Here is a 26,298-nt window from a genome sequence, read left to right as displayed (position 1 = left end):
TGTGTCAAGGATCAGAAGCATCATTCCCACTTCTTTCAAGGCCAAATATGTAGGAAACAACCAGCTTCCTCAAGAAGAAACCACTCCATCCAGATAGGAACCAAAATATCAGCCTCTGAGGCAGGGGCCAGAAAGGGACAACCGGGACCTAGACTCATCATAAGGAGCAGCAGAGGGAGCCCCTACTCTGCTCACAGTGTTGAGGCTTCTCGCAGCTCCTTTGCCAGAAGCAGGACAGCACAGTGGCTATGAGCGGGGACCCAGGGCCAACTGGCTCTGACCTCTGGGTTTGATCCCAGGCTTATGCCTTGCTAGCTGATCATCTCAGGCAACTTTTGTAAACTCTCTGGTCCTCAGCCTCTGCCCCTGAGGATAAGAGCACCTACAATGTGGACAGTCTCAAAGACTACATGTGGTAATAACCTGTAAAGTGCTTAGAACTGGGGTTGGCACAGAACTAGCCTTATTAAGGGATTTTTCACTGCCGTTGTTGTTATTAACACTTATTTTGCAGGGCACCTGGGTGGCTCAGTCGGTTGACCGCCTGACTCTTGATTTCAGCTCAGGTCATGATCTCACAGTCGTGAGAGGGAGACCTGCGTTGGGCTCCATGAACAGTGCGGAGTCAGCTTGGGATTCTCTCGCCCTCTGCCCCTCGTCCACTCGCTCTCTAAATTAATTAATTAAACCTTTTTTTAAAAAAAATAAAACCACACATATGTCCTCCTCCGATGACCTTCACTCTGGAGATCTGTGGCCCTCCAGCCGCATGCCCACACATGGGGTTCTCCTGCCTGACCTGCATGGGCCCCAGGACACACCTGCAGAGTGTCCTGCATCAGCTCTCTCCCTGCAGGCTCCACCAGCCTGACCCTGACCTGGACCTGGTGGGCTGCCCTGGGCCCCCGCTGATGGTCCAGGCACACACAAGCTAAGATTCTTTTGCCTTTAGCAAAGTATTAACAACAAGGCACTGAGTTCCTAGAGGAAGGTCATTGCACCCGTTTCAAGGATTTGTCAATGGACTGTAATTAGGAAGGAAATTTAATTCTTTCTAATTATAATTTCAACGTACACTCACAATATTTTTCAATGTTGACTGCATATTTTTTTAATCTTTTTTTTTATTTAAGATTTTTTATTTATTTATTTGACAGAGAGGGAACACAAGCAGGGGGAATGGGAGAGGGAGAAGCGGGCTTCCCCCGGAGCAGGGAGCCTGATGCGGGGCTTGATCCCAGGACCCTGGGATCATGACCTGAGCCGAAGGCAGACGCTTGACGACTGAGCCATTCAGGTGCCCCTTGACTGCATACTAAGTGCTTAGTAATTCAAACTTTTCCTGTGTGGAAAGCAGTTGAAAGAAGCAAGTTCAAAATGAAAGGCAGATTCTTGAAATCCTTACACCGAATTAAGCAAGCAAAGAATCAGACAGCTTCAAAGGGAAAACAAGCTGGTGGAGCATTCAGCTTCTCAAAATGCGGAGGTAAACTCATCAAGATGAACAACTGTCCTCCAATTCCAACAAATTAGCATCAGGAAAGCAGGAGACAAGAGGTATAAAGAAAAGTATTTGCCTTGGATATTTTCTTCCTTTGGAAATAGAGATAATTTCAGATTCTCAGTACAGGTTATGAAGAAAGAAAAGCACTAAAGTTCTTTAGAGGCAACTATCAGGGCACCTGGGTGGTTCAAATGGTTAAGTGTCTGCCTTCAGCTCAGGTCATGATCCCAGGGTCCTGGGATTGAGCCTCGCATCTGGCTCCCTGCTCAGTGGGGAGCCTGCTTCTCCCTCTCCTTCTACTGCTCCCCCTGCATGTGCTCTCTCGTTCTGTCAAATAAATAAATAAATAAAATCTTAAAAAAAAAAAACCAGATACAACTATCGATGGTATCTGGAAAGTCTTCATATTGTACATAACGACGAGTGCCTGGCTGGCTCAGTTGGTAGAGCAAGTGACTCTTGATCTCAGGGTCATGATTTCGAGCCCTACGTTGGGCGTAGAACTTACTTAAAAAAACAAAAAACAAAAAAAAACTGTCCACAGAGACAAGAAGATAAAAATGAAAACTATTACATATGTTCATATAATATCACGTGATAGTATGATATACTGGAATCACACACATACATAGTTTAAGGATTAAAATATGTAAATTAAAGTATAAAGCTAATAGAAGAGAAAAAGCTTTATGGTCTCAAAGGAAGACTTTCTTGAACAAGATGCCAAAAGACAAAGTATGAGAAAGATAAATGATAGATTCAACTTCATCAAAGTTGAAGATTTCTATTGGATAAAGAACACCCCAAACTAACCCCCCCCTCCGCGCACACACTGAACAGATGAGTGACAGATGGAGAGTTTTTCCTCATTGTCTAAAACTGATGAGGAATTATCATGCAAATTACACAAGTAACTCCTACAAATCAGCAAATGAAAGAGAGTCAGCCCCTCCGGTGAACGGGTACAGGTGTGAACCGAGATTAGCAGCCGGGAGAGCCCGATGTCTAACCATAAAAGGAGAGCTTTACCTCTCCAGTCGCTAAACCGGGAACCTGCCTGTTCGGCTTCCCCCAGCCCTTGGGTTCACTGGAAATAGAACGTCGGACAGCCGTGAGCTGCGGAAACAGGTTCCTTTCCTGGCTGGGAGGGCGGACTGCTGCAGGGCTGCACACAGCCAGGCAGGAGGACCCCCGTAAAGTGTGGGCACCACCCCCAGACACAGGGTGTGTCTCCTGCAGATGCGTGACCCTGACGTGTTTGCACGGCCACCAGAAGCACAGGGAAGGGGGCACAGCGTGATTTGAGGTACAAAAGAGTGTAAGGGCCCATCACTCAGGAATGGGGGTGTGTGTGTTAAGTTGTCTTTGTCCATCAGGGCCACTATAACCAAACACCATAGACTGGAAGCCTCTTAAACAACAGACATTTATTTCTCATGATTCTGGAAGTCCAAGATCAAGGTCCCTGCAGATTCAGCGTCCCATGAGGGCTTCTTCTCTAAGAGTACTAAGCCCATTTGTGATCCCCCACCTTCATGACCTAGTCGCCTCCTGAAGGCCCCGCCTCCTAATCCCTTTGGGGGGGCGGTTAGGGGCAACATCTGAGTTTTGTGGGGACACACACACACACTGCAGTCGAAATTATACATACTCTCACACAGTGAAAATTCCATGCGGCCATCAGATATCCTGAACACATTACCTAGAACGAGGACCTATCTCAAAAACTTAATGTCTGGTGAAAAAAAATGAGACAGAAAATGAAACTTATGGACCAATACTCTATGTAGATATGCTAAAACACACACAACACGGCACTCGATCATTTTCAAAGAGTCACTTATATTTAAATGAATGTACAATGTATTGACAATGGATCGGAAGGATTAAACTCTACTGAATTAACTGCACTAAAGTGGGTATTACAAGGAGGGAATGAGGAGCGAGGAGAGGGGAAGGGGGTGGGGAGGGGGGTAAATACAACCTAAGTGCAGCCAGGTGAAGTGAGCCAGGACCTGGGGGCCGGGGCGGGGGGGTTGGTTTTGTTCCAGGATTTCCCAGGGCAGAGGACCTGAGGACCGGAGCCCCAAGGCCACAGGGCCACAGGGCCACCGGGAGGCCGGGATTCACCTGCAGGGCCTTCCCAGCCAACGGCTCCCATCCTGCTGCCCTCCGCCAGCCTCAGGTGAGCCCCACAGGCCCAGGCTGGCATGTGTAAAGCCCAGCTTTCATCACCAATCAGCACCGGACCCCAACCCCCTGTTTCACCCAAGAGCGCCCACGTCCCCCCCACCCCAACTCAGCCCTCCCCCGCTGGGCCAGAGACCGGCTCAGATGAGCAGAAGCACTGTGGGGGGCCCTGTCAGAGGGGGGCATTTGCTTACCTTCCTGCTGTTACTAACTTTTTGAGGGTGGCTGAGCAGTGGGGGGGTCTTAGAACAAGGTTGCTGTACCTCACCCACAGCACCGGTGCTGAGGACCAGCCTATGGAATCTGGAAGAAGGACTGGATGGATAGAAGAGAGGAGGGAAGGCAGGAGGGAGGGAACGAAGGGGCAGTGGCCACACAGAAGTACAAACCAACCAATCTCAGACACACCAGCTGAGCCAAAGGAGGCAAAGCGCTTTGACAACAGGGGTTTCCACGCACGCGTCTGGGGTGGTAGAAACCTGCTTCATCAAAATCTGGAGAGAGCTGAGCACATCTTGAAATCTTCAGGTAAATAAAATTTATCCCTTTAAGCACCAGTCTACTTTAACCATTTAATGTTGCAAAATGTACTAATGGTCCCTGCCTTTAGTTATCCACAGGACACCAAGCACAATGTGATATTTTCTCAAAAGGGTCGTCATCTGGAGCATTTGTGGGACATCATGAGGACCCCCCCCCCGGGGGGGCTGATGAGGCCTGTGTCCCACCTGCCTGCCCCACCTAACCCCCAACCCCTGCCTCTCTCCCAGCCTCCTTCTTCCCAGCTGACCTCGGGGCCTCTCACAGACTGTTCCCTCTGCCGGGACCACTCTCCCACGACTGAGAACCTGAGAACCATTGGCTCAGCGTTCGCTTCCACGCACACTAGGCCAAAGCCTTGGGCTCCCTCCCCATGCCCAGCTCTGTGCCCCTCAGCAGGCTGTAGGAGGACGTGTTTCCTACCCGCTTTGGGGGCATGGCAGCCCCTTCTCTCTCTGCGGGCTGCAGGGAGGACCAAGCGCTCTGTCCTGGGCTCCAGATGCAGAACTCCCAGCAAGCCCTGGGCTGGGACTGGGTGAGGCTTGCGAGGACTCCAGCTCAGAGAGGAGGGGAATGCGGGCGGCCCCAGCAGGACAGTTGGCATTCTCCGCTGAGTGAGTTCGTGGTCACGCGGGACAGCTGCAAGGGGGCTGGTGTTAGAACGCACGTCCCCAGCAGAGTGGGAGAAAGGCCTGGCCCCCAGCATACCCCGCCCGCCCCTTACCAGCCCCCTACCTGCCCCCCATCCCACCGCCCGGGGCTCAGTCCCTCGTCCTCTTTTCTCTCCACACTCAACCTCCTTCATCTCATCCAGTCTCAGGACTTTAATGTCACCTGGGTCCGAAATTCCCGAATCAACCTTTCCGGATGGGATCCCTCTCCTGAACTTCAGGCTCATGCATCCAGTGGCCCACACAACGGATCTCCGCTTGGATGTCAGATAGAGATCTGTGTCCGTCATCTATTGCTGCGTAACAAACACCCCAGAGACCCAAAGTGTGATTGATTATTTCTCATGACTGTATCAGTTGGGACTTTGGGCCGGACTCATCGGGACAGTTCTTCTGCTCCATGGGCTGCGGGCTGGGGCTACCCCGGGGCCTACATTCCTCAGAGGGCGCGGCTGGCACAGGAACATGGAAGAAGGCCTTTCTCCCGTGTCGGGTAGGTACTCCCTGACAACCACGGGCTTCTCCAGTTGGCTCCCTCGGCTTCCTTTCTGCTTGGTAGCCAAGTTTCCAGAAAGCCAAAGCAGAATCTGCCAGGCCTTGTCAAGCTGAGGCCAGGAACTGACCTAGCATAATTTCCCCATGCTCCCCTGATCCAAGCAGGCCACAGGACCAGCCCTGGTTCAAGGACAGGGAGACAGGGAGAAATAATGGCCAAGTGGCATGGGGGCAGGGGGACGGAGGGGAGGACTTGTCAGCAGCTCTCCTTGGACACTCTTCTACCAGGACATCTCACACCCAGCCTGCCGAAATCCAGCTCCCGCCCTTCCCCCCGTCCTGGCACCCACGGCCTTTCCCAGCCCGGCAGACGACACCTCCATCCTCCCCGTCGTCACACCAGAACCATGACATCTGGTACATTACAAGTCCCGTCGGCTCTGCCTGGAGAACATTCCTGAATCCGGCGCCTTCCCTCCAGCACCACTGCGGCCAGGTGAGTGAGTCACGATTCCTCATCAGCCCCCTTGTCTGCTCTCCCTGCTTCCACCCTTGGAGTCTCTTCCCAACACAGCCGCCACGTTGATCTTTCTATACTTGAAGTCAGATAATGTCACTCCTCTGCTCAAACCTTCCAGTGCCTTCCTATTTCTCTGAGGAGAGCCAAAGCTCTGACAATAACCCCCAGGGCCCTTTGTGGTCCGCATGCCCCCATACACACTAGGACATTCCTGCTCCAGACCTGGTTTTGGAGCACTTGCTCCTGCCCTGGCTACCCTGACCTTCTGTCTGGAGCGCACCCTGCAGTCCATAAAGCATTCTCTTAGCCAGGAGCAGCTACATAATTTGCAGGGCCCGGGGCAAAATGAAATGCCAGCCCTTGTTCCAAATGACGAAGAATTTCAAAGTGGCAATAGGAGAGCATGAAACCAAGCGTGAGGTCCTCTGAGCGTGGGGCCCCACACACCTGCACAGGTTGGATGCCCCATGGAGCCAGACCTGCCCGTACCCCCCATCACATCTGGCCCTTAGAACAGCTCTGTAGGGTAAGCAGCATAGAGATGTTGGTCACCTTCTCCAATCCCAGATAAGGAAGTCAGCTCAGAGAGGGTAGGCACATGGCCAGGGTCACGGAGCTGGAAAGTAGAGGACCAACTCTGGACCCTACACCTCGGCATCAGAGTCTGGACTCCTTCCTCCACACCAACCACCCTCCCCTCTATGTCGGGGTCCAACCTGAGAGGAGAGAGACTCTGGGCGCCCCCTTCCCAGCTCCCCTGCGCGGCCCCCAGGGACACTCTCCTCCCTCCCACCCCGGGTCATGGTCAAAGCACCTCTTCCTGGAATTAATAGTTGGAGCTTGCAGCTGGAAACGAGGCCTAAGAAAGGGAGACAGAGAGGAGAGCAGAGCCCAGTAGGAGAACAGCACTTCAAAGGACTGGATTAAGATACGGAAGGAGAAAACGCACAGGAAAGGGGGGAGAAGGTCTCAAACAGCATAAATCTGAGTCCTCTGGCTCCGAGCCCTAGGAGCCCAAGAGCCCTGCTAGGACACAAGGCAGAGCCCCACAGGGCTGGGTCCAAGGGGACACAGCACAGGGCCAGAAGCCCAGGGGCCCTAATTAGGGGATTACACAAAGCCTGGGAGCAGGGCCACCACAGGCCCCAACCTGCGTCGGGACAGACTTAATGGCCTGGGCTGAAGTCACCACCAACATAAAGTAGTCTTGTTTCCTGGCAATTTTTATAAGGCATTTATGGACCTGGGACAACTTTGGGACAGCGCTCAGCTTATGCAGCCGGGTGCCCAGACAATGGGGGCAAAGAGGCAGGTCAGCACAAGGACCCCGTGATGAAGGCACAAAGGTAGGGAGAACTGAGGGGCATTCACCCCATGTGCAGGGCTCAGGACCTCCCCCACCTTGTTATGTACAGCCACTGGGCTGAGCCCCGCAAGGGACCTTCACCCCTGCAGACCAGGGGGTGAGGCCCACTACATCGTAACTGGATTCCTGGGGCCTGGGAAGCCCACCACCAGCACCAGCGTTTAAATGTAGCCCCAGTGGATACAAAAGCTATCAGGGCAGGGCCTCTGAGCTGCTGCCCCGCCCCCCCAACAGCACAAGGACCCTGGAAATATCGTCAGCTCCCATAAACCACCCCATTGTTTCAATAGGCTCCCGTGCTTCATAGTCACTAACTTGTTGTCCCATCCTTGCTAAGCAAAGACGGCCATAACTACGGTCCAATGCGTGTGAGCTAAACCTGTATGCAGACGTGACTCCAGCCCAAAGCGGGGACAGTGGGTGCCCGGGCTCTTCTGGCTCCGGGAACGGTGGACAACTCTATGATTTACTTGTGTGTAGCTACCAGCTACTGAGGACTTCCCACGTGCAAGCCCCAGGAGGGGAGGCTTCGCAGGAATCATCTCTTTCAGGCCTCATGTCCCCTTGGGAAGCAAGCCCAGCATCCTCAACCCCAGCTCACAGGTAAGCAATCAGGTTCACAACAGCCCAAGGACACATACTGGTAGGCGATGGGCCCAGGACTCCACCGCGGATCTACAGCAGGTAACGCCGGGCTCCTCCCACCCCCACATCCATGTTCACCACGCCTGAGAGGCATGGGAGGTGCCAACATCGGGAAGGAGAGGCCAGCTCCACCTGGCACAGTCAAAGAGGGCTTCCTGGAGGTGCCGATGTCCGAGTCAGGCCTAGCATGACGGGTAGGGTTGGCTAAGAGAGAGGAACAAAGAAAAAGAGAGCAGGTGTAGGAGCCTGAGCACGGCAGGCAGGAACCAAGGCATCCTGCGGCCACGTAAGTACAGGGCCTTGGAGCCTCCGAGCTTGGGAGTTCTGTTCTACTGTTATCAGTAAGTTTACCACATAGCCCAAACTTACCGTTGTTCTTATAGAATTCTATTTTATCCTCACAAATATCCTTGCAGAGAAGAACTATGCTTCTGCCCAGAAGACAGAGATGCAGGAAGACTGAGGATCTTGCTGGCCGTGTGATCTCAGGCAGGTGGCGGAGTGGGTCTAGAAGGTGGGCATCCCTGCAGCCAGCGTCCACACGCTCAACCGCCCCGCAGAGAGGCTGCTGACCGGGCGAGTTTGTGCGAGCGGGCAGAAACAGTGTCGGACTCGGAGCAGCGAAACCCCGGTTCCACTCTCAGCCGGGACACTCACCAGCCAACCCCAGGCCAGCAAGTTCACCTCTGGGCGTCCCAGGGCCGTGCAAGTGCTTTGCTGGGGGTGGGAGGCCAAATAAGGACCCCGAAGTTGTCTAATCCTGGTCCCCAGAAGTGTGACTGTGCCCCTTTACATGGCAAAAGGGACTTTACAGATGCGCTGCGTAAGGATTTAAGGACAGGAGTCGATCGTGGAGTATCCGGTGGGGTGGACGGAATCACAGAGGCCCTCAGGAGAGGGAGACAGCAGGCCAGAGTCAGAGACGTGATGACGGAGGCAGAGGTCAGTGCTGCGCTTTGTAAATAGGAAGGGGTCACAGTCTGGGGAACGCCGGTGACCTTGAGCACCTGGAAGAGGCAAAGGATAGGCTTCCTCCCTGGAGCCCCCAGCAGGGAACAGCGTCGCCCACACCTTGACCTTAGCCCTGTGAGACTGGGATTCTGGACTCCTGACTTCCAGAACTGTAAAATAATGAACTCGTGCTGTGTGAAGCCACATTTGTGGTGCTTTGTTACAGCAGTAAAGGAAACTCCCATACAGGCTCTCCTACCCTCTCGCAGGGGAGGGATTCCAGCTAGGAGGCTGCGCCCGGGGACTCTTACAGAAGTGTCTGTTATGGTCAGAGCAAAATTGTTCTGAATTCTGCTCCTGGTGTATAGGAAAACAAGCTTCAAAAAATAAACAAATAAATAAATAAATAAATAATAAAATTAGAAAAAAGAAAAACAGACTTCAGACAATCCCATTCTACTTCTTGGGAAGGGTTTAAAAAAAAAGATGATGGGGCACCTGGGTGGCTCGGTCGTTAAGGGTCTGCCTTCAGCTCAGGTCATGATCCCAGGGTCGTGGGATCGAGCCCCACGTCGGGCTCCCTGCTCCGCGGGAAGCCTGCTTCTCCCTCTCCCACTCCCCCTGCTTGTGTTCCCACTCTCTGTGTGTCTCTCTCTGTCAGATAAATAAATAAAATCTTAAAAAAAAAAGGAGATGAAAACTATATAATAACTTTAAACAGCAACAGACTCTTCCTGTTTCCCCTAAATAAAACACATTTCCTTCTCCGAGGGTGGTTTTAAGGGGCTTTCTGACAAAATTGAACCTGTTTGGGTGGAGGCTGCCGCCCATTCCCAAGTACCTGCATCTGTCGGCGGATGCCACCCCGTCTGAGCCAGGGGGAAATAACAGCTCTGGGAAAGGAGCACTGTTGGCCAAGCAGGGGCTTTGGCAGGGTCAGGGGTTTGAGGGTTTGAGGCTTTGGGCAGGGAGTTTTCCAAGAGCCATAAATACAACAAGTCGACTTTACGGGCAGGGGGATGTGGCCATATTTTATTAATAAAGCTAATGAAAACTTACAGCGGGCAGGGGGAGGCCGAGCTAAGGAGATGCTGCCCACACCGACCACATAGAAAACAAGATCCCATGGATGGTCCTGAACCACCTCAGGGCATTGGTGCCTGGCCATGGGGTCTGCCCTCCTCAACCCTGCTCTGAGCACAGATGGGCTCAGTGAACAGAGCCCCAAGAGATCTGACCTGCATCCTGCTAGCTACCAACCCATCACACCCCTGCCAGGAAAGCCTCTGTGGAGGATGAGGCCAAAACAGGGGGACCAGAGACCCAGATTTGGAGATACACACACACATAACCTACTAGTGGTTCTGCTTCTCTGATCAATGTCACTTTTTGGCCACCCAGCATCCTTGCATGCCCCTTCCCTTTTTCATGAAGCTTGGAGTAAGGCAGAGGCCCCATCCCAATTCAGAGGCTGAAAATGCCAGAAGTCCCTGCCTTCCCAGCCTTGTTTGCAGCCATTTGATGGGTTCTGCCGGGGGCACCTGGGTGGCTCAGTCAGTTAAGTATCCAATTCTTGATTTTGGCTCAGGTCATGATCTCAGGGTCCAGGGATCAAGCCCCGCATCGGGCTCCACACTCAGCGGGGAGTCTGCTTCTCTGCCTCTCTCTCTCTCTCAATTGAATAAATAAACCTTAAAAAAAAAAAGTGTTCTGCCAATTAGGGGCTCATGGAAGCCAGTGACACAGCGCCTGGACACCACGCTGGGGAGGTTGGGAGCAGCAGAGATACCACATGCCAGTTCTAGAGGCTTCTAGGGTTGGGTTCAAGCAGCAGTGGCCAGCTCATTCACTAGCAGGGTCCCTAGCACACGTGGCAATGTGCGCCCCCACTATCCCAGGTGTCTTCCCGGGGCAGCTCTGCGGACTGATTCTGAACATTATCCCCAGCTGCACAGCCTCCCGACCTAGTCGTCTGGCAGTCCTGTGAGCTGCTCCCTAGCATTTAATGCATTTCTGGTTTGCCTTAATGAGCAAAATTAGCTTCAGCTGCTTGCAACTAAGCTCCCTGATGGACGCCCAGTTCAGTGCACACAGCTCCGCCGGCTTTTGCCTGCAGCCGCTCTGGCTCTAGAATTCTGGTGGGAGGGTTTGGGAGTGGGCCAGGGGCTGAGCTCTGTGTGACCTCCTGCATTCGAGACTGGGCTGCTGGCTCGCTCCCCTTTCCATTGAGCGGTGCTATGGGCTGAACTGCGCCCCACCCGCTGCCAAAAATTCAGATGTTGAGGCCCTAACCCCCAATGTGACTATATTTGGAGATGAGGCCTTTCTGAAGAACTTAAGGTTAGGAGAGGGCATCACGATGCCGCCTAATCTGGTAGGACTGGCGGCTTTGTAAGAAGAGGGGGACAGGCATCCCTCTCCCTTCCATGGGAGGACACAGGCAGAAAGCATTATCTGCAAGCCAGGAAGAGAGCCCTCCCTGGAAACTGCCTGGGACAGGGCTTGTTCTGGAACTTTCCAGCCTCCAGAACCGTGAGAAAGTTAACTTCTGTTGACTGAGCCCCCCAGACTATGACAAGCCCAACCAGACTAAGAGAAGTGGTATAAAAGAGTGCTCTAAGATACCTAGGAATAAATATAACCAAAGAGGCAAAGGATCTGTACTCAGAAAACTATAAAAAAACTCATGAAAGAAATTGAAGAAGACACAAAGAAATGGAAAAACGTTCCATGCTCATGGATTGGAAGAACAAACATTGTGAAGATGTCAATGCTACCTAGAGCAATCTACACATTCAATGCAATCCCCATCAAAACACCATCCACTTTTTTCAAAGAAATGGAACAAATAATCCTAAAATTTGTATGGAACCAGAAGAGACCCCGAATAGCCAGAGGAATATTGAAAAAGAAAAGCAAAGCTGGCGGCATCACAATTCCGGACTTCCAGCTCTATGACAAAGCTGTCATCATCAAGACAGTATGGTACTGGCACAAAAACAGACACATAGATCAATGGAACAGAATCGAGAGCCCAGAAATGGACCCTCAACTCTATGGTCAACTCATCTTTGACAAAGCAGGAAAGAATGTCCAATGGAAAAAAGACAGTCTCTTCAACAAATGGTGTTGGGAAAATTGGACAGCCACATGCAGAAGAACGAAACTGGACCATTTCCTTACACCACACACAAAAATAACTCCAAATGGTTGAAAGACCTAAACGTGAGACAGGAGTCCATCAAAATCCTAAAGGAGAACACAGGCAGCAACCTCTTCCACCTCAGCCGCAGCAACTTCTTCCTAGAAACATCGCCAAAGGCAAGGGAAGCAAACGCAAAAATGAACTATTGGGATTTCATCAAGATAAAAAGCTTTTGCACAGCAAAAGAAACAGTCCACAAAACCAAAAGACAACCGACAGAATGGGAGAAAATATTTGCAAATGACATATCGGATAAAGGGCTAGTCTCCAAAATCTATAAAGAACTTATCAAACTCAACACCCAAAGAACAAAGAATCCAATCAAGAAATGGGCAGAAGACATGAACAGACATTTTTCCAAAGAAGACATCCAAATGGCCAACAGACACATGAAAAAGTGCTCCACGTCGCTCGGCATCAGGGAAATCCAAATCAAAACCTCAATGAGATACCACCTCACACCAGTCAGAATGGCTAAAATTAACAAGTCAGGAAACGACAGATGTTGGCGGGGATGCGGAGAAAGGGAAACCCTCCTACACTGTTGGTGGGAATGCAAGCTGGTGCGAACACTCTGGAAAACAGTATGGAGGTTCCCCAAGCAGTTGAAAATAGAGCTACCATACGATCCAGCAATTGCACTACTGGGTATTTACCCCAAAGATACAAATGTAGGGATCCGAAGAGGTACGTGCACCCCGATGTTTATAGCAGCAATGTCCACAATAGCCAAACTGTGGAAAGAGCCAAGATGTCCATCGACAGATGAATGGATAAAGAAGATGTGGTATATATACACAATGGAATATTATGCAGCCATCAAAAGGAATGAGATCTTGCCATTTGCAACGACGTGGATGGAACTGGAGGGTGTTATGCTGAGTGAAATAAGTCAATCAGAGAAAGACATGTATCCTATGACCTCACGGATACGAGGAATTCTTAATCTCAGGAAACAAACTGAGGGTTGCTGGAGTGGTGGGGGGTGGGAGGGGTGGGGTGGCTGCGTGGTGGGCATTGGGGGGGTGTGTGCTACGGTGAGCGCTGTGAATTGTGCAAGACTGTTGAATCACAGATCTGTACCTCTGAAACAAATAATGCAACATATGTTAAGAAAAAAGAAAAAAAAAGAAGATAGCAGGAGGGGAAGAATGAAGGGGAGTAAGTCAGAGGGGGAGACAAACCATGAGAGATGATGGACTCTGAGAAACAAACTGGGGGTTCTGGAGGGGAGGAGGGTGGGGGGATGGGTTAGCCTGGTGATGGGTATTAAAGAGGGCACATTCTGCGTGGGGCACTGGGTGTTATGCACAAACAATGAATCATGGAACACTACATCAAAAACTAATGATGTGGGTGCCTGGGTGGCTCAGTCGGTTAAACGACTGCCTTCAGCTCAGGTCATGATCCTGGAGTCCCGGGATCGAGTCCCGCATCGGGCTCCCTGCTCAGCAGGGAGTCTGCTTCTCCCTCTGACCCTCTCCCCTCTCATGCTCTCTCTCTATCTCATTCTCTCTCTCAAATAAATAAATAAAATCTTTAAAAAAAAAACTAATGATGTAATGTATGGTGATTAACATAACAATAAAAATTAAAATAAATAAATAAAAGAGTGCTCTGAGCATGAGCTTTGGCAGTAGCCAGCCTGGGTTAGGATCCTGGTTCCTCGATGGCTTAGGTAAGTGTGTTCTTGGGTAAGTTACTTAGCCTCTCTGAACCTTGGCTTTATCTGTAAAATGAAAATAATAATGCTGAAGATTTGTGGGAGACCTCCAGGATTTACTGCCTGCCCAGCAGCCGTACTCCAGCTCCTGGAGACGGAGTCCGTGTTTCCTGGGGTAAATTCATTCATGACTTGTTGAGGATGGGCATGGGTCTCCAGGCTCATTAAAATTTCCCAGGATTTTTCTGGTTAAAAAGGACTATCTCGGGGACACTTGGGTGGCTCAGTTGGTTAAGCATCTGCCTTCAGCTCAGGTCATGATCTCCAGGTCCTGGGATCAAGCCCAGCATCAGGTTCACTGCTCAGCAGGGAGTCTGCTTCTCCCTCTGCCTCTGCCCCTCCCCCACTTGTGCTTGGGGTCTCTCTCTCTCTCTCTCTCTCTCCCTCTCAAATAAATAAATAAGATCTTAAAAAAAAAAAGGACTATCTGAGGGTGCCTGGTTAGCTTAGTCGGTTAAGCATCAGACTCTTGATTTAGGCTCAGGTCACGATCTCAGGGTTGTGAGATCAAGCCTCGTGTGGAGCTTCATGCTGGGCATGGAGCCTGCTTGAGATTCTCTCTCTCCCTCTCCCTCTGCCTCCCTCATCACCACCAATTGCACACACACGCTTTCTCTTTCTCTCTCAAAAAAGGAAAGGACCATCTGTTTTTGCTGGGGTTGCTGTAAAGGCTGAAGGCAGCCATCTTGGATATGATGCAGAGAGTGCCCTTTGGGGTGATGAAGAGAGAGAGAGCGGAACTGGTATTCAGCCTCTACATGACAGCCAGGGAGATAGGGCATGATGACCCCTTCCAGCCCCTGCATCTAGCTGGGCTTGAAGCTAATTATACTACTGAACCTCTTAGTTCCATGAGCCAATCATTCCTTTTTAGCTTAAGCTGGTCTGAACTGGGCCTTTTCATCTCAATAGAGAGTCTCTGAGGATTAAATGAGAAAACACAGGGCAAGTGTTGAGCATGGAGTCCAGGACAGAGTCTGCCAAATTTTCTTTCCCAGGACACGTGGCATGTGGTTGGACTCCAGGCTGACCCAGGTCCCAGGCCCCCTGTCACTCTCTCCATTACCCCAAGGGCAATCTCTGATCATGGCCCATGACCACCTGCAACCAGGATGCACTTCAGCCTGCCCGGCCCCCCAACCCCCGTGTTAGATGAAGCTTAGGTTTATTCTGGGCCCCTGGCTACACATAATTTTGCATCCTTCCTAACATCTTGCTGTGGGCATTATTAACCTTAAAAAGTAGAACTGTGAGTTATTTTACCAGCAGAAATGGTTTTATTCGGGAATAGCAGAGAATTACAATCCAGGACAAGCAAGCTACTGCAAAACCACAGGCAAGCCCAGAGAACAAAGGAGAGGAACACTCTTTTATAGAGGAAATAAGGACACTGGGAGGGCTGTTATAAACAAAATGTCCATTGGAATAAACTGGGAGTTTGGAGTATGGTGACTTTTCATTGGCTGATTTGTGACCATGTCTCATTGACTGGGCTGTTGCCAGGGGAGAAGGAAAGTCTTCTTCCTCCTGCTGGGAGAGTAAAGTAGTATCCACCCTGCCAGGTCCCTCTCTTGCTGTTGGATTTGCAATTGACAAGGAAGGGTAGAGCCTGAGAGCTTCCTCTGCCAGACTCCCGACTCCAGTCTAAACCAGGTTCACTTTTATTAATTTTCACATTTCCCCACATCATTAATAATCTTTGAAAGCCTGACTTCTGGGCACCTGGTTGGCTCAGTCGTTAAGTGTCTGCCTTCGGCTCAGGTTGTGATCCCAGGGTCCTGAGATGGAGCTCCACATAGGGCTCCCTGTTCATCAGGGAGCCTGCTTCTCCCTCTGCTGCTCCCCCTGCTTGTGCTCTCTCTGTCAAATAAATAAATAAAATGTTGAAAAAGAAAGAGAAAGAAAGAAGAAAGAAAGAAAGAAAGAAAGAAAGAAAGAAAGAAAGAAAGAAAGAAAGAAAGAAAGAAAGAAAGAAAGGCTTTTAATGTCTAACCCTCCAAAACGAGGGTTTCCCATCATTTTTGTTAGCCATCCTATTGTCTGACACTAAGGCTGTTGCCCATTTTCTACTTTATAAGTTATGCTGTAAAAGCATATTTGTACACAGAATTTTGACTGCATCATGGGCTACTTTCCTGGATGGATTTCTAGAAGAATGAGTAGGTGGTGGACATTTGTAGAGGTCTTGATAGCCATTGAGATACGCAGTTTTGAAGCAGTATCCACACCCTTTTTAACACCCCATTGCACTCTTAGCCAATCTTCATTGTTCAAATTTCTTCCATTAATTTCGTGCTGTGGGCTGGGTGCTAGAGTAAGCATTCTGCACGCCTTTTCTTATTTATAACAACTCTATTGCATGGATAAGATTACTGCCCAGTATTAGGGGCCCCTGGGTGGTGCAGTCAATTAAGTGTCTGACTCTTGGTTTCAGTTCAAGTTGTGATCTCAGGGTGCTGAGATTGAGCCCCATGTCAGGCTCCACACTCACCGTGGAGTCTGCTTAAGATTCTCTTTCCCCCTCTCCTTCTGCCCCTCTGCTCATGCTCTCATGCTCTCGCACTCTCTCTCTCTCTCTCTCAAATAAATAAATAAGTCTTTAAAATATAATAAAATAGGCTGCCTGGGTGGCTCAGTCAGTTAAGCATCTGCCTTCAGCTTAGGTCATGATCTCGGGGTCCTGGGATCAAGTCCCGCATTGGGCTCCCTGCTCAGCAGGGAGCCTGCTTCTCCCTCCCCCTCTGCTGCTCCCCCTGGTTGTGCTCTCTCGTGCTCTCTCTCTCCCTGTCAAATAAATAAATCTTAAAAAAATTAAAAAAAAAAAGATAGAGGCAGGATGGGTTCTAGGTTTGTCTGACTCTAAATCCAATGCTGCTCTCCCATCATGAAACTCTCTTGGAGGGAGGGATCACTTCCTGCTGAGAGTCCTACCTGAAAATAATTCCCCCTGCCGGTGCCTGGGTACTACCTGTGTAACAACATGAAATGTCCCACTAGAACCACATCCTAAATCATTTTAGGTCTTCTGTCATGCAGATCACACCTTAAGATAATCAAGGTTGTTGCATTGAGGACCCATTCTATTTTTTAATTTTATTTAAATTCAATTAATTAACATATAGTATATTATTAGTTTCAGAGGTAGAGTTCAGTGAGTCATCAATTGTACATAACTCCCAGTGCTCATTATATCACGTGCCCTCCTTAATGCCCATCACCCAGTTGCCCCATCCCTCCATCCACCTCCCCTCCAGCAACCCTCAGTTTGTTTTCTATGATTAAGAGTCCCTTATGGTTTGTCTCCCTCTCTGATTTTGGCTTGTTTTGTTTTTTCCTCTCTTCCTCTATGATCCTCTGTTTTATTTCTTAAATTCCACATATGACTGAGATCATATAATAATCATCTTTCTCTGACTGACTTATTTTGCTTAGCATAATATCCTCTAGTTCCATCCACATCGTTGCAAATGGCAAGATTTCAATTTTTTGATGGCTGAGTAATATTCCATTGTATATATGTACCACATCTTCTTTATCCATGCATCTGTCGATGGACATCTGGGCTCTTTCCATAGTTTGGCTATTGTGGACATTGCTGCTATGAACATTGGGGTGCATGTGCCCCTTGGGATCACTACATTTGTATCTTTGGGGTCAATACCCAGTAGTGCAATTGCTGGGTTGTAGGGTAGTTCTATTATTAACTTTTTGAGGAACCTCCATACTGTTTTCCAGAGTGGCCACACCAGCTTGCATTCCCACCAACAGTGTAAGAGGGCTCCCCTTTCTCCACATTGAGGAGCCATTCTAAAGCACAGTTGCACATGCCATGAAGAAAGATCCCATGTGGAACAAGAAACCCTATGAAAGGAGCATCTACTAGTCCAGGGTCTTTGAGATGCAAATAACCCCCTTGGTCAACAGAATAGCAGCCTGGGTACTTTTTCACCTGGGTAGTTTATTTTTCACTCTGATGGCACTGTTGGGTCCCTTCCTGGGGCAAGGCCAGAATGACAAAAGGTCCCTTTTCCTTCCAGACCCCTCATGGTCCCTCCGCTAGGGTTTCTAGAGGCAAGGTCTGTTTGCTCCTGTCCCCTCACCTCACCTCCTGCTTCCTCCCCAAGGCACTATTAATAAAGACATCGCATTGTATAATTTCTCCCAAATTACAGTGTGCAGGCCTGATAGAGAGGTAAAGGATTAGGGGGAAATGCCAGCATCTCCCCACAATCATTGTTGTGGGTTTCCAGACAGAAGGGACTTGTTATGGAAGAAGGGCTGTGTTTAAAAATAAAAACAAGACAATAGGCCCCAAATGGAGTCACTTATGCTAAGCCCCAGGTCACCAAACCCAGACTTAATTAGTTTCAGCTCTCCCAGAAATGGAATCTTAAACCAGTCAATCAGGGGGTGCCTGGGTGGCTCAGTCAATTAAGCTTCTGCCTTCAGCTTGAGTCATGATCTCAGGGTCCTGGGATCGAGCCCCACATTGGGCTCTCTGCTCAACAGGGAGTCTGCTTCTCCCTCTCCCTCTGCTGCTCCCCCCCCTCGCTTGTGCTCTCTCTCTCTGTCAAATAAATAAAATCTTTAAAAAAAAATAAAGGAATCCCCTGATCAGTGCTAGTTACATCATCTGCCTGATAAACCCCTGTCATTCCCTAAAGGAAAATGACTTTGCAATAACCAGCCCTGTTTTTTGCCAGTTTAACCTCCTTATTCCCATTCCCTTCTGCCTGCAAGTCTTTTATTTTGTACAGCTCCTCAGAGCTCCTTCCTTTCTGCTAGAGTGGATGGGGCCTGATTCTAACTGATTTTTGTTCAAACCCTTAAAATGTTGAATATGCCTCAGTTTATCTTTCAACAGCTGTCAGGGGACTTCTGCAAGAAGGTGGGCAGAGCCAAGATGCATTCTAAGTCCCCAACCCGTGAGCCCACCAAACCCTCTCCAGAGTGCCTACCCGTGGATGGCAAAGCCCCACTGGGGTTCAGGGGCTGGGATTCCCCTTCTCCCTCCACACCGATGTCCCATGTGACATTACGGACTTGTGAATCTAGGTATGAAGGAATTCTTTTTTATGATTCCACCTCAAAGAGCTGATGTGTACTCCAGCGCTCACTTCTGGGCACCCTTTCTTGAGGGATGGGAGGTGGTATCTTTCCCAGCTCCCCACGTCCCTGCAACAGTTGTTCACAGAAGTTATGTCTGAGTTTTGTCTCCAGCATGAAAAACCCTACAGAACAGCCTTGGCAGTCTATGGTTCTGCCCCTCTGTCTGGGCTGGTGCCCACGGTCCCCAGGGGCCAGGGGAGGGGGTCCCCTGCCAGGCTGCTGTGCTAATTTTAGAGGACCAGCTGTTGCACCAAGTAGCACCCTGATGCTGTGCCCTCTTTGGGGGTGAAGACTGCATGGGGGTCTTCAGGGCCTTCCTCCCAGGGCCCTTTCCTTTCTGAGATCTTTTTTCCTCCTTTTCCACCCCAGCCCCCATCCCCCGCCCCTTCTCCTGAATCAGCTGAGTGTCCGTGGCAATTGGCACGAGGCCCAGTGCTCTGGGCACTGGCAGCTTGGAGGAAATGGAGAAGAGGGAGCGGGTTACGAAGATGGTGGTGGGGAGCACCCTCCCTAACTGCTTCTTCCCTAAAGGGGCTGGAGACCCCCAGCCAGGGGAGGAGAAGGTCCTCGGTGGACCGTGGGTCCCTTAGTGGCCAGTCCAGTGTTGAGCCGGCATCTGGGACAGCAGACCCTTGCCTGGTAGCTTTCTGATTTCCACGTGTGTAAAGTAGGTGCAATCATAATTATATCATAATATATATAATGTACTGTGTATAATCACATATATGTGATTATAGGGGCTTGGTGTCACCCAGCTGTGGGGGCTGGTTAAACCATCTCTGGGAGGCTGGCCCTGCTCTAGCTGGTGACACAGCCCGACGTCAGCAGTGAAGGGAAAGTGGGTGCGATGTGGAGGAAGTCAGAGGAAGCCAGGATGAGCAGAGCCCATGGGATGGACTAGACTTACCATGCATGATGGCAATGGCCTGCTTCTGGCACCCTTCGTCCCAGAGGCAAACGGCCCCTGGCCAGGAGCAGCAGAGGCTGAAGGGGGCACTGAGGCAAGGCCATCCGGGTAAGCCTGCGCGAGAGCGATGGTGTGTGTGAGCTGCCGGCGCCCACAGCCCTGCTCCAGTCTCCCCAACGGAAGGGAACATGGCTGCCACCAGACCCCTTCAAAATCTCAGGCAGGGGCAGGTGCCTGTGGCTTAGTCGGTGAAGCATCTGACTGCTGGTTTCAACTCAGGTCATGATCTCAGGGTTGTGAGATAGAGCCCCACTTCGGGCTCCACACTCAGCCCAGAGCCCGCTTGGGAGTGTTTCTCTCTGCCCCTCCCCCCTCGGCCCCTCCCCCTGCTTACCCACGCACTCTCTCTCTTTCTCTCTCTCTAAAATAAATAAATAAATCTTTCAAACCAAAACAAAACTCAGGCCAAATATCTCTCACGGCCCCAGCCAACCTGGAACTATGGAGGGAAGGGAGTTCTGGGGAACACATCTGCCACACACACATGTCCACTACCCCCAGTAACTTGGGCCACCGGACACGCAGCTTTGCCCTGGTGGACAAGAATGACCAGAGGCATCATGAGCCGCCACCAACCCTACAGCCAGACTGGGGCCACACTGGGTCACCCCAACCAATAGATCTCCCTAACTCGCAATCTTGGGCAGCTGGGAATGGGAACTTGGTGCCCAGCCTCCTCCCAAAAGGCCCTGGTTCCTTTTATGTCTCCTCTCTAAGAACCTCAAGACGCACCCTCGCGCCCCGCAGACCTAGGTGCCTGCCTGCTCTTCCTCTGCATCACTGAGCGGGGCTACAGATGGGACTCTTCAGGTAAACACAGATGGTAAATTAACTTCTGCCTTATCAGGCAGTCTGTTCCCATGGTGTTCCGGTTTTGGAAGGAATCGTTATGTGAGGGTATAGACAGAAAGCCCGGAAGGAAAGATGCTGGCATGTCACCACGAGTTCTCTCAGAGAGATGGGATAATGGATGATTTTTCTGCTCTCCTGTATATTTTTTCTATACCATTTTTTTCAATGAGCATATATGACTTTTAAAATAAAAAAGTATATTTATAATACAGTCAGGCTTCTCTCACCTTCTAGTCTACTCGGAGCAGATCAACGTATTTAATGCTCGAAGGCCCCGCTAAGGAGAGCTCGGGGCAGGGCAAAGGCACACACTGTGCTGCCACCCGGGACTGTGGAAACAAACAGTAGCCACACAACGAGGCCACATCTTGGCCTGTCAGACACGGAGGGCATATCTGGGGCATGAAGCTACCAGCAGGTGTAACCATCAATCTCTGGCCTGACAGTTTGCCAATGATCAGCAGAGATCTCAGGGTAGGAAGCTGGGACCAGCATCCTAATGTACGTGAGATGAGCAGGGGTGGGGGAGAGTGCCAAACATCCCAGGTGCTGCGGGTGCAGCCAGGGCCTCTCCCCGGGTGGCGGAGGTCTAGCCCAGTGCACACTGTTTCGAAGGCATGAAGGCTGGGGAGAAAGCCTTACAGAGAGACAGCTTGCCCAAGGAACAGGATAACCAGCCAAGGGAGCCGGGGGTCTGAGCCAGCTTCTCGAAGGCCATTCAATTCCAAATCGCCTCCTCGAAGAGCAGTGCTCAACCCCCTCACTGCGTGGATGCGGAGTGAAGAGGAAGATGTGCATCAGGGTCCCCAGGCCCTCAGCTTCGAAGCCCAAACTCGGGTGTCCCTTCGCTCAGGGCCAGTGCCCGACCGTAAAGTCTAGAGAAGCAGCAGGTACCTTCCAATCAACATGCTCAATACACATTTATTTGCTGAGCGCCTACGACCTTGAGGTGCCATCTGTCTTCTCTTCGCTCTCCCCCTCTGGCCCCTGGCACCGTTCCTGGCCCCGTAAGCACCCTACAAACCCTGGCTGAAGTTGAAACTGCTCGTCCATCTCTGAAAGTAATCCATCTCAAGATTTCCTCGGCAGTTTTCCGTAAATTGACTCAAGATGCCCAGCTGTGGGGCGGGGGGGGGGTGCTGGGGAGGGCAGGCATGTTGAGGAAATCAGAAACCACCTCTCCCACCTCCTTGGAAAGCCTTCCAGACTTGGACTCCTACGTTTTCCTTCACGTGTGCATTTAGGGGAGCAAATATCTGTGCTGGAATAAATACGCAGTTCCTTGTGAACATCCATGCTGTAAGCAAAACAAATCAGCCGAAACAAGAGGCCCCTCTGCCGTGGAGGATGGGCCTTGCTTTCTAAGCACTATCAGAAAGGCGGCGACATTGATAAGCCACCATCACAGTTGAGGGTGGAAATCAAAGCCTGTCCTGTGGAGGGTCCTCTGTAACTGCTGCGCCACATTCATGGGACGCATCCTGGAGAGACTTGGGGATGCTTCCAGTGGGAAGCTCAGGTGGTCACAGGGCCAGTGATGTCCGAGCCAGGACAGGCACCCAAGGAGCACCCCCTGAGGACAAAACTGCAGGAACAGGGGGCGCCTGGGTGACACAGTCGGGTGAGCGTCCGACTCTTGGTTTCAGATCACGTCGTGATCTCAGGGTCGTGGGATCGAGCCCCTCATCGGGCTCTGCGCTCAGCTCCGAGTCTGCTTCTCCCTCTCCTCTGCTCATCCCCTGCTCATGCTCTAAATAGATAGATGATAGATAGATAGATAGATGCAGCACGCATCCCACCCGCACAAACCCCAAACCTGTCGCTCGCTCACTATCCCTCAGAGAACCAGAAGCTTATTCTGCTTTGTGCCCCTGACCGATGCCTCTTAGCAGGACAGACAATGAACAGCTAAAGGCAGCTTCCTGGCCTCTGGGGGCACTCTCTGGAGACTCCCAACTCGGCATCCCCTGCCTCCGCAGTAGGTACTCGATAAAGTTGGCTGTATTATGGATTCCAAACTCCCAACAACTGGCTCGTGATCACAACGAACACGTGGTCTGACTTAGTCGCAGGAAAACAAAATCTGTCCACAGTTGCCCAAGATGAAGTCATTCAGTACTCAGGGAGTGGACACTTCTCTTCATCCCATCACTGACCAGACTTTCTGGATTTGATCATCACATTTTTGATTGGAGGGTTCTCAACCAAAGCACCTGGGAAGTCTGCTAGAAAGAGGCATGTGGGGGACCCCCCCCCCGCTAGAGTGCTCCAGAGACTGAGGAGCACTGGATCGCAGAGGGACGGGGCAGGGGGAGGGGGGTGCACACTGTCCCAGCTCCACCTCTGACATTCTGTGTATTTGGTGTCAGTCACTTTACTGGTCCTAATCTCCGCTTTCTCGTCCATAAAAAGATGTAGTGAAATCCTGCTCCCCTCGGACCACGGAGGTCTGCCTCAGACACAGAAGCTCACTCTGCAGACCTCATAAAGCAAGCTGTCAAGCCACAAATATTATTTAATTTATGTGACAAGGCAGTCTTTGCTCCATGACACCCAGATTCAAGAAACAATCTCACTTGATAATTTTTCCAAATTACCTACTTCCTCAGGTTGAGTGAAAAATGTCATTAACACATGAGGGTTTGGGTCTAAAAGAAAGCAGACACAAACTAGGCTCCTTCACTCTGATTTCTGACTCCAGAGAGAGCACTGGGTTGGAAGTCCCATGACCTGGGTTCAAGTTCAGCTCCTGCTACTACCTTCCTACGTGTTCTTGATTAAGTCTCTCCTGCCTAGGGCTCTTTAGGGTCTTCTAGCTCTGAAGTTCAAAGTCTCTAGTTTCAAGAGGAAGACCTTACAGGGTCGAGGAAGTCACAGATATATTTCCAGATTCTCTCACCTTCGACTCCATCTGCCCACTGATGCTTCATTCATACCCAGAGCAGAGGTAGGGACCCCAGGCAGATGTCAGATTCCCCAGAGACTCAGACCCCCCCCCCCGGGGGGGGCCTTCCTGGGCTCCATCCAGCCTCGCAGAGCCCCAGCCACACTCCTTCTCCTGCCTCGAGCCAGAATGAAAGACCGACCAGGCCTTAAGGGACGGCTTGAGAAACAGCAACCCACTTTTCAATCCAAATTGAGAATTGCTTTGTGAACAATCTGCTAGCTAAGCAAACCTTTCCCATTTTTTACCTGTCCAAGCACATTCTTCTGCGTCCCTGAGAGAGAACAATGGGAACGAGCTCTCCCCTCATTTGGGTCATGGAATAATTCGCACAGGAATTCACTGTATGTGTGACCTCTGTGCAGGAGTCTGCCCATCACCACTGGGCACCTGTCACCAAGTCGCAGTGTGCAGATCCCTGAGTGTATTGCAGGGAGCCGCCAGGACCCCCCTGGTGCAGGACCACTCAGCCTTGTCGGAGCCCACTCACCCTCTCCCTGCTTCTGGTGGGACCACCGCCCCCCGCTCAGCCCCCATACTAACTCCAGCAGCAGGCAGCTAGCTGCTCCACTCGGTGCCAGCCCTGGGATCCATTCACTGCACTCCAAACTAGCCTTCCGTGTCTACTGGGAGCCTACCTCCATGCCAGGCACACAGGGTGGGCCCAGGGTCAGGTGACCCTGAATGAGCCCACCAGATGCCCACCAAGATTCCTTAGACCATTTCTAGGCAAACAAGTTCATGCCGTTGTAAAAGTAGCCCCATCTCCAGAAGAGTCTAGAAATGACTCTCAGCTGCCACTACTGTGCATGGGTCGGCATCCCTGCACAGAAGTGGGTCCCTTTTCCAGGAAGCCCCAGGGCCCCCCTGGGGCCTGTCTTCCTGCTATCAATCAGCACATCGACGGGAATCTCCCTCAGCTCCCCCACCTAGACTGCTGCATGGCCCTGACGCTTGTCCTGTGTGCAGTGAGGCCACCTGGAGTGGTAGCGAGAGGTTATGTGGCCTGTCGCTCCCCACACGGCTGCACAGTCCAATTGCTGTGGAGTTTTCCACAACATCACATGCCCAGGCCCCATCCACCCCCAGAAGGCAGACTCATGGAGAAGGTCCCAGCCCCAGCACGGTGTGACCTTGGACAAATCGGTTAACCTCGTGGGACCTCGGTTTTCTCGCCTGTGCAATGGGGACAACAGCCCGCTATGAGATGAAAGTACCTGGTGCCTCACAACATGCTCACGACCAGACACAGAGAGAACGAAAAATATGTGCACAGTGCACTGAGTAAAGGACCACACTCCTTGTGAGCTTCCTTCTGCCCCCGAGCCCCACCCAGCCACCCCAGAGCCAGAGGGGTCTCCATCTCTGCCCCTGTTGCCCAGGATGCTGAGGGGAGCAGTGTGCAAGGCCTGAACTCCCAAAGCACCAGGCAGGGATCTGGTATATATTAAGCCCCCCACCTAGGGCTGGGTTTTGTCATCTCATCAGGGAGGACTGGAACAGCATTGCCATTTTTTAAAAAGGATATTTATTTTATTTTATTTTTTTTTAATTTAGAGAGAGAGAAAGAGTGAGCAGGGGAAGGGGCAGAGGGAGAGAGAGAATCTCAAGCAGACTTCCTGCCAAGCACGGTGCCTCACACGGGACTCGATCCCATGACCCCAAGATCGCGACCCAAGCTGAAATCAAGAGTCCGATGCTTAACAGACTGAGCCACCCAGGAGCCCAGCATGGCCATTTTTTAACAAGCTCCCTGCCTGGTTCTGGAGCAGCCGGTCTGCAGGGCCGGGTTTGGACTTTGGGTTCTAGCTGGTCAGAGGCAGCAGGCTCTTCGGCAATCGGGCCACAGGCTCCCCCACCCATCCCACCCTTTCCTGCAGCCCACCCACCGAATTAGTAGGCAAAGCCCGTTCTGGGGGAGCTGAATGGGTCCCTTCTGCTCCGAGGACATTCCTCACAGTGTCCCTTTGTAGCCAGCCGACACCCCAACCAGGCCAAACCGGGGCCTCCGCTGTTTACCCTCCATGCAATTTTGACTTTGCCTCCTGGCTCCCACCTTCAAAGCTGTGATCAGGGCCGTGTTGGGGCTCCTGGGGGGGCTGTGTGTTCCTCTGGAAAAGTGGCTGGCCACGGGCAGGGCTAGGTCTGGCTGCCACAGAGGTGCCTGGGGCTGGCTGTTTGCAGGGGGTGTGTCAACCCAAACACATGTACTCCGGGGGTGAGAAGCACAAACAGCCAAGGCCAGGCGGGAGGGGAGGCTGAGTTCTGGCAGATGGGGCCAGGTGCCACTCCTGCAGCCTAATGTGCTCCACACCCGCGGATGCAGAGCTCCCCCACCTTGAGGTAGAGCAGCCTAAAGAAGGCTCCACTGAGACAGACATTCCTCCAAATGGGGGGCCAGACTCCTCCTCACCGCAGGAGAGTGCCCTGGCTACACCCACGGGCAAACTGGCAGAACCTCTCCAGAAAGGGCCATGCTCCAAGTGGGGTGGCATGGGGTCACAACTCTGCCTGGGGACGGGCGCTCAGCCCACACAGCAGAAACAGGTGAGGGGCACAGAAGCCATGGGTGGAAGCCACCTCCCCCACCCCTGGCCTCTAGACCAGGCTGGACCC

The sequence above is a fragment of the Callorhinus ursinus genome, unplaced genomic scaffold, assembly GCF_003265705.2.
Source record: "Callorhinus ursinus isolate GAN/ISIS: 27379988/994484 unplaced genomic scaffold, GSC_fseal_2.0 scaffold58, whole genome shotgun sequence".
In the NCBI taxonomy this organism is placed as follows: domain Eukaryota; kingdom Metazoa; phylum Chordata; class Mammalia; order Carnivora; family Otariidae; genus Callorhinus; species Callorhinus ursinus.
This window is presented reverse-complemented; position numbering follows the sequence as displayed.